At 56.8% G+C, this 9,089-nt stretch overlaps 1 protein-coding gene across 1 annotated transcript in view; it reads left to right on the top strand.

The window, feature by feature from the left end:
- The first annotated feature begins 278 nt into the window (after positions 1-278).
- Positions 279-9,089, top strand: part of CACNA1I (calcium voltage-gated channel subunit alpha1 I) — a 135,105-nt gene continuing 126,294 nt past the window's right edge. Inside the window, 1 exon segment of the mRNA XM_065522096.1 lies at positions 279-818. The gene's annotated coding sequence lies outside the window, so the exon portion shown is untranslated.

Here is a 9,089-nt window from a genome sequence, read left to right as displayed (position 1 = left end):
AGGGTGGAATGCGGCAGAGCAGTCACCTGGGACACGGGGGTGGTCAGTATTGCCACCCCCCCACCTTCTTACTCCTGACGCAGCCCCCATGCTGAGGGGTCAGGACCCTCCCCCAGGCACGACCCTTAATTTTAAGGAGCTGGCCGCGGGCTGGGGGCTTCCTGCCCCCTGGGGAGGGGCAGGGAGCTCACCAGCCACCGCCGTCAGTCTGTCTGTCGCCTCCACGCCTCCCCCCCCCCAGCGTCCCGCGCCTGCAGCTTTCCCCGAAGACATTTGGTGTCAGTATAAGGACGGCTTTTCCTCGCACGCGGCGCGGCTCGGTCTCGCCGCCGCCGCACGTCCCCGCACCGCCAGGCGCTCGGGCTCCTCCGCAGCCCCCGCCGCGCGCAGACCCCGCGCTTCGAGCCCGGAGCCGGAGGCGCGAGCAGAGCCGAGGCAGGCGAGAGACCGGCCCCAGCCCCGCGCTCCCCGCCGCGCCGGTCTCTCCCGGGCACTTGCCCCGCCGCTCGGTCCCCGCAGCACCCGCGCCCCCGCCCCGGCCCGGAGCGCCGCGCTCCCGCCCGCCGCCCGCCCAGAGCCTCGCCGTCCCTCCCGCCCGCCGCCGCCGCCTCCTCCTCCCACCATGGCCCGGGCCCCCGGGCCCGCCGCCCCCCGCCCGCCGCCTCCCGCGCCCCGGGGGCTCAGCTGATCCTGAATTGGCGGGGGGTCGGCTGGCGGGACTGGAGGTCCCTCTCGGTCGCCGGCTTCGGGTGCGGACGCGTCGTCTCCGCGTCTCTAACCTGGACGATCCCCCGCGGCCGGGCCAGGTCCATGCCAAGGTAGGTGGGGGCGGGGTGGGTGGGGGGAAGGAAGGGAGGGCTTCGTTTCGATGCCAGTTTCTTGGCGCGTTGGCTTCTCTCTTCACTGGGGCATTTATTTATTTATTTCTGGGGACCGATCCTCCCCACCCGCGCGTACCCGTCAGGTGAGCCCCCCATCCCGCGCCTTCGGGGCCATGCCTTGGGAGGAAGGACAGGAAACTTTGACCGGTCCCCTCTCCAAGGCCACGAAAGTTCTCTCGGTGCCAATACTGAAGCCAGCTGAGCCAGCGCTGCAGAAATTTATTCAACAAGTCAGGCTGGCGGCCGGGGCCCGGGCTGTCCGCGCGTCCGGCCGCCCCTCAGCGGCTGCGGCTCTGCGGGCAGCTGGGCCAGAGCTGGTGCCCGTGTCCGGCGGGCTGAGCTGGGAGCGCTGGCCCGGGAGCGCAGCAGCGGGGGGCACTGGATGGGGGAATCCCGGGCAGGGTTTAACTTTGCTGGAGGTCGGGGTGGCGGAGACCCCCTCTTTGGCCCGCACCCCAGCGGGGCGGAGGCCTCGCTGCATGAAGCCAGGCCAGGGTCGGAGCCGGGGCTGTAGGGGTGAAAGGGACCCTCGCCGGCTGGAGGTGTTATGTAATGAGTGCTCATGATGATTGGGTACTAATTGCCTACTGGGTGGTGTTAGGGGGGAGCTGTGGGGGACTAGGGGGCTTGGCAGTGGTGGGGAGGCCTCTTTTGGGGGAAGTCATGGTGCCTGGGGGAGGGGGCTGTGGTGGGGCCCAGGCTGAGGCCTCAGTCAGCCCCTCTGCTAGTGTCTTTCTTCCCTGTCAGAGCCCTGGGGGGTCCTGATCTGAGGATGAGATTGGGGTCTGAGAAGACCTCTGCGCTATATTCTCGTCCTGAGGGTCTATGTCCTGGGTCCAGGTGTGTGTGTGTGTGTGTGTGTGTGTGAGAGAGAGAGAGAGACAGAGAATGAGCGAGCGCTGGAGTGGGCCTGCGTGTCTGGCGTGTGTGGTGTGCTGGGGTCTGATCACCATGTGAGGAGAGTCTTGGTTGGAGCACTCAGATTGGCCCAGGCAGTGGCCAGTTCGTCCTCTGTCTCTCACCGCCTGGAGGATTCACCCCGCAGAGGCTGGCACCGCCTCGGGGCTAGGATGCTGTGTGAACAGAGGTGTGGGTCTGTGGCCCAGCCCAGGGGAAGGGTTTGGCCCCGGGTGTGGGCCTACCTTCCTGCACCCCGTCCTCAGGCCCTGCTGGCACCTGGTCACCTCTTGGATCTGTGGCTTCTCTTAGCCCTAAGGACTCACTTCCGGAACTCTTGTCCACCCTTCAGGACAAACTTTCTGTTCAGGCTTCAGGATCCAGGACTGGGCTGGGAGTCTAGAGACCTCCCAGTTCCCTTCCCGCCTCCACCGTCAATGCAGAGACAGAGGGAGGGGACACCAGTGGATGACAGGTCAGGACAGGACAGGGTGACACTGAGCAGGGACCAGGTCTGAGGCTGCAGCAGGGGGAGGAAGAGGAAAAGGAAAGAGTGTGCCTGGAGGCTGTTGAGCTGGCCTGGCACCAAACCCATGAACCTGCCCACAACCCCAGAGGGCCTGGGCACCACATCGTGGCCTCCATGCTCTCTTCCTAGCTGTGCAGAGCTGCTGTGCCTGCCCCAGGGCTCACGATAGGAGGCTTGGGGAAGGGGCTGCAGGGCTGGCCGGAGGCCCCTTCCCCTTCCTTTGACCAAAGTTCTCTGCCCACTTCTTCCCCATTTCTTCCTCCTCACCCTGCATGCCCTTCCCCTCGCCCCCATTCCAAGCCTTCCTGAGAAAGCTAGGGCTGAGAGGGCATCTTCCAGGCCCACCAGGGGGCGCCAGGCAGTCCTCGGGTCCCTGCGGCCTCCCCTTGACCTTGAGTGGTCAGGTAGGGGTGGAGGGTGCTGTGAGAACCCCCTCCTCTCTCACCCTCTCTCTGCTCCAGACATCCTGCTGAGCCCATAGCCAAATGGGGAGCAGTTTTGGGGACCGCAGCCTCTCTGTGGTTCTGGACCCAGTTCTCCACCCTGACCCCATGGGGATCACCACCTCCGACTCCCCTCCCCCAGTCTCCTTCATCATGCCCCCCTCCATGGCCCTCTCTGCCACCTTCAACCCACACCCCAACTGTGGCTGCCCTGGGCCTCAGCCCCAAGGAAGGGGCTCTCAGGCCAGTCTGTTTCTGGGCACCACTCTGTCCCTCCCCCACGCTGGCAGGGCTCCTGCCACCCCGCAGTTCCTAGTGCTTTCCAAGGGAACCAAACAGGCTTCTGTGTGGCTCTTTGATCCGTGGCTGTCTCCACTTCGGCAGCTGCCTTCTTTGATTCCTCAGCCCCCCAGCTCGTGGTGTCAAAACTGTCTGGAAAGAGGGGATGCTGGGCTGGGTGTGGGGGTCTATAGAGACCCCCCTGGGCTGCAGGGAGAGCAGGGCGCTCTCCCCTACATCCCTTCTCCACTGTCGCCAGCTCTTCCCCTGCTCCTCTTCCTCGCCTGTCCTCCTGTCCCCACTTCTCCTTTCCAACCCCTTCCCTGCCTCCTGTTCTTTGCCGCAGAATGTTTTCTTCCCATATGTTCCTAGGACATGCCCCAGCCTTAATGCCTTCAGTCTGCTCTTGTGCCCCTAGAGTCCCGGGTCTGGCCTGGGGGCTCAGAGAGCCCAGGGAGCTGTATATGCCCTGCACACTGTGGGTGTGTGGTCTGTGGATCTCTGGGAGTGTGACTGTGTGGGTCTGGGTCCAGGGATCTAAGGATCTGTGGGTGTATGTGTCTGAATCTGTGGATGGTGGATCCATGGGTCCGTGGGTCTGTGGATCCTGATATCCAGGAAGATGTGGGTTGAGTCTCTCCCCCCACCATGGCTGCCAGTCTACAGAGGGAAGAAAACAAATTGGATTTTCTGACTCCCTTTTCTCTCTAATATTTATTCTTCACGTACTGTGTTCTAAGGCCTGTTCTGGTCACTGGGGGACACAGCAGTAAATGGAAGGGAACAGACAAAACCTGTCCTCTTGGAGCTGCTGTGCCTGTGAGAGGATCCGGGCCTCCCCTGCCAGGTGCTTTGTGGGGACATGACCACAAGTCCTGGTTTCCACTCATACTCTGGGATTGGAGAACCCAGACCGTATTGATAGACAAGAGGTGCAGATCACAGAGGATTTAGCATGGCATGTTTGGACACCTCTGCAAAAGAGCTGGGTGCTTTTGGGGCTCCTTGAGCAGGAGAGGACGAGAAGGACGTGGTATCTTGAGGGTGGAGGTTCTGTGGAGGCCGTGGGCTTTTTAGGGCCAGGTTCAGTGCAGACCTGGCCCTGCCTCCCAGAACTTCTCCCTTCATCTCTGAGGCTCTGCCTCTACCTACTGCCCCCTTCTCCTGGTCTCTGGCCGGAGTGGTCTGGCTAATGGTGCATGTAGAGAGGAGCATTAGGGTCTTGCTGCCTGACCTGCCCTGTTGAGCAGCGGGGGCTGCATCCAGCCCTCCGTCATTCTAAGGTCTTAGGCCCCTTTTGGGAGGGGCCTAAGCTCTGTCCCAGCTGGGGTAGAGATGAGCAAGTCCACAACCATGGCAGGAGGATCAGGTCACCTAGCATCGCAGGAGCATCCGCTTCTTATAAAACTGGGATAATACCTTCCAGCTGAAAGGATTTTTGTGAGGCTCAGACGTGTTTCTGCAGCACCTAGCATGGGGCCTCGTACAATGAAGCTGTCTTTTCTTTCATGAAGTTGCTTTCCAAATGTTTTTCCCCATTTGCTATCTGGTTTTCAAGGCAGAAAAGGCATCGTCTTCTGCATTTTATACAAAAGGAAATGAAGCTTGGGGAGACCATGTGATGTGGGGAGGGCAGAGCTGGTCCTTGAGTCCTGGGACTCCTGATCCAGTGCTCTTCCTGCTGGACACCCCTCCCTCCCATCAGGGGCCAAGTTCACCCTGATTTGCTAGCTGAAGTAAGACCTAAGGCCCTAATTACTGCAGAATGAGTAAAAACTGATCAGCAGAAGCGCCTGCTGGGAGATGTTCAAACACACTGATGGAGGTTCTGACACAGTCTCGCTTGCCACACTTGTCCTAGGGCCGAGAGCTGGCTGAAAACAAACAAATGGCAATGCCTGGTGATAGACACGTGGGCAGGTGCAGGGGGTGGGGGCGCGGGTGGGCTGCAACCTCCTGTCCACAGTCTGGCCTGGATAACCCTTTAACTGGTGACCTGGAGCTGGACTGCCCAGATCCAAACCCCAGCTCTTTTACTAAGTAGTTCTTGACCTTGGGAAGATCCTTTAACCTTCCAGTGCCTCAGTTTCCTCACCTATCAGGTGGAGAGAGCAAAAGCCCTTCTCAAAAGCTTACTCTGTGCCTGGCATATAGTAAGTACTCACAGATAATGTCGGCTTTGATTCTCGTTGGCCATCACGGGAGGGGTTGCTGACTGAACCCACTCAATAGGCTGCAGAGCTGGGAGGGCTAGCTGTTTATTTTTGTGACAGGTCTGAGATGAATGACTGGAAGATGTGGGCAGGCTCAGCTGACCAGACCAGAGCAAGTTTTGTGACAGGTCATGCAATTGTGGGGGCCGCACTTCAGCCTTTCCTCTTTAGGCTGAGGAGCTCTGGCTTGGCTCAGCTTCTCTGAAGAAGATCTGAGGGGATCAGTGGACCACATGCCCCACAGGTGCTGCCGTAGGACTGGCTTGCCAGCTGGGTCCTGATGCTCCCAGTCTGCATCAAGAAAGGCCAGAATCAGGCATGTAACCTATCTGCTGTGCTCTGGGTGGCTTGGTGCAAATCCGGTCCTGCCCATGCAGAGGAAAGGGCACAGACTTGAGTGTGACTGGGGAGGGGCCCCAGGGAGGCATACGATGTGGAAATTGTCACCCAAGGAATGGTTGAGGGAGCTGGTGACAAGAGGCCTGGGGCAGATGAGGCTCAGGGGTGGGCGGGCTGTCGTCATGCGTCTGCAGGGCTGTCATGTGGAAGAGGGAGCAGATAGAGGGTTCCAGGGGCTCTGGGACTCTGGCTGGAAGATTCTGGAAGGCAGGCTTCCTGCAGTCTCATAAAGGCTTTTCTGTGGATCACCAGATGCAGGCTCTGCATTGGTTTGTATGTGTGAGTGGCTGTTGTGTCTATGTGTGTGTGATTGTGTGTATGTGTCTGTGTATTCTGTGTGTGCATATGTGTCAGTATGTGTGTGAGTGTATGTGATCTGTGTGATTGTGTGCATATCTATGTGTCTGGGTGTGTGATTGTATGGAAGTGTGTCTGTGTGTTATGAGTGTGCCTGTAAATGGGTGTTTTGTGTGTTTATGTGTGAGTGTGTGTGATTGTGTGTATGTATGTTTGTGAGTATATGTCTAATTGTTATGTATGTGATTGTGTGTGCCTGTGTATCTTTGTGTGCATGCATGTCTGTGTGTGTCAGTGTGAGTGTATGTTATGTGAGTGTATCTGTGACTGTGTGCATATGTATGTGTCTGTGATTGTGTGTGTATGTGTATGTGTCTGGGAGTGTGTATGTCTGCGTGTGTGATTGTGTGTATGTGAGTGTGTGTCTGCATGAGTGAGTGCTGGTGTATCTATGTACCGTGTGTGGTTATATGTCTGAGTGTGTGTTACGTGTGTATATCTGTGTGTGATTGTGTGTGTTTCTGTGTGAATGGGTACTGGTGTATCTATGTGCCGTGGGTGGTTGTGTGTCCATGTGAATGTGTGTTGTGTGTGAATGTCTGTGTGTGTGATTGTATCTGTGTGTTTGTGTGTGTAATTGTGTGTGTATGCCTGTGTGTGATTGTGTGTCTGTGTGTCTGTGTGAGTGCATGCTGGTGTACCCATGTGTCGTGTGTGATTGTGTGTCTGTGTGTGTTGTGTGTTATGTGTGTAGGTTGGTGTGTGTAATTGTGTTTGTATGTCTGTGTGTAATTGTGTGTGTGTGTGTGTCTGAGTGCATGCTGGTGTACCCATGTGCCGTGTGTGATTGTGTGTCTGTGTGAGTGTGTGTTATGTGTGCATGTCTGCATGTGTGTGATTGTGTTTGTGTGTTATGTATGTGTATGTAATTGTGTGTGTGTGTGATTGTGTGTCTGTGTGTCTGTATGAATGCATGCTGATGTACCTATGTGCCATGTGTGTGATTGTGTCTGTGTGTGTCTATGTGTGTGTTGTGTGTGTGCATATGTCTGTGTGTGTGTGAGGTTGCATCTGCAAGTGTGTGTTATGTGTGTATGTGTATGATTGTGTGTCTGTGTGTGAGTGTGGTACGGAGCATGTGATTGTGGGTGTGTGAATGTGTGTGATTTTTGTGCCTGTGAGTGTGTATGGTGATGGATTAGGTCACCTCCCGCTCTCATTCTTTTGAGAGATTCTCTGTTTGAAGATCTGGAGACAACGAGAGTCTAAAACCAGACATCGTTTCTGGGACCCCTGGGGTTCAGGAGTCTGGAACTCCATGGCTGAGGGTACTAAAAAGGATGGGAAACTGTCAGGAGTCTCATGTCTCACTGTGCACCTGCCTAGTGCCCGGTGGGGCTACCCCAGCTTGTCTGCACAGCAGCCCTGCCACGGTGTGGTCATCTCCTCATTTTATAGACAGGGTAGCTGTGGGCACCTGCCAGGCTAAGTTGTGTGCTAAGGTGGATTGTTGTCAGGACTCGAATACAGGTCTCAGCTTCCACTGCCCGTGCTTTGAAACCCACACTATAGATTCAGGATGATTGTAGTTAATATTTTGGGCCTCTGAAGTTCTGGGTGATTCTAAGATAGTCTGAAATTCCTGGATTCTAGTATTTCCTGAACAAATTTGTTGCTTGTTCTTCTACTAGTGATATTAGCTGGTGTGTGGTTGTTGACAAAGGGATAAACAAGTTGCCTCCCTGTATGAAAACACACATGTACACATACATACATACACATGTACACACACACACGGGGTCTGGGGCGACCAGGCCAGGCCTCAGGTCTTCCTCCACCAGGGCTCTGAGCTCTGGAGACACAGGACATTCTGACACTGCACTCCCAGGGTTCTGGAGTGCTGGCTGGAAGATTCTGGGAGGCAAGTTTCCCCACTGCCTTGGGAAGACTTGGACATCTTGGCTGGACCAGCAGCTGTATTGCCACTGTCTGATTACTCAGCTTGGGGAGGCCTGGTTCCAGGGCACCATTCCCGTCCCAGGTTGGTGCCTGGAATGGTTCAGTGCTTGGGCTTGGGAGTAAGCAGACCTAAGCTGGGACACTAACTCTGCCTGGCACCAGCTGGCTGACTAGGGTCATGGTTGTACTTCCCTGTTCCCCTGTCTCCTCCATGAAGTAAGAATGAGAATGATCTGTATCCCATGCAGTTGTAAAAATGGACACAGATGATGCATAGAGTTGGCCATTGCTCAGTGGGGTCATGGTGATGATAGTGGTGATGGTGTTGATGATGGTGATGGTGTTGATGATGGTGGTGATGATGGTGATGGTGGTGATGATGGTGTTGGTGTTGGTGATGGTGTTGATGATGGTGATGGTGTTGGTGATGGTAATGGTGGTGATGGTGATGGTGGTGATGATGTTGGTGTTGGTGATGATGGTGTTGGTGATGGTGGTGGTGATGATGGTGATGATGTTGGTGTTAGTGATGGTGATGATGGTGGTGTTGGTGATGATGATGTTGTTGGTGATGGCAATGATGGTGGTGATGATGATGGTGTTAGTGATGGCGAAGCTGCTAAGGAACAGGTCAGAGGGAGATGGTCTGGGTGGTCACTGGGAGCAGGTCCGAGGGTGGAGGCTGAGTGGTCACTGGGAGCAGGTCCGAGGGTGGAGGCTGGGTGGTCACTGGACAAATGAATCAGTAGGGCCTGGTAGAACAGGGCCTGGGGGGAAGGAGAAGGTGACCCAATGAGAGAGAAGAGCGGGAGCAGGGCCTAGGACCTGAGGAGGTCCAGTCTGGCCAGAACAAATGGCCAGGGGAGGGAGTGGTGGGCTCCGAGGCTGGCACAGTGGTGGGCAGAGCTGGCCACCCTAGGGAGGGTGTGTTTCAGCCCAGGAGGCTGACACGTGGCAGGCCAAGGTGCCTGGGAGCTTATGTAAGGCCCGGGGCTGTTTTTCTGGAATCAAGAGCAAGGCCCTGAGCTCAGGAGAAAACTCTGCCTCCCTGACCAGCCAGGGGAAATGGCAGGAGGTGCCAACTCCCGCCCGTTGCCCCCGGGAGCCAGAGAAATGTCCAAATGCATCAGCTCCGGGTGGCTTGGTCGACAGCCCTGCAGCAGCTGGGTGGGCACCAGGGATGTGGGCCCCA

Source organism: Macaca fascicularis, chromosome 10 (genome assembly GCF_037993035.2).
Source record: "Macaca fascicularis isolate 582-1 chromosome 10, T2T-MFA8v1.1".
Classification (NCBI taxonomy): Eukaryota; Metazoa; Chordata; class Mammalia; order Primates; family Cercopithecidae; genus Macaca; species Macaca fascicularis.
The sequence above is the reverse complement of the archived record's forward strand: the minus strand, read 5'-3'. Positions and strand labels throughout refer to the sequence as shown.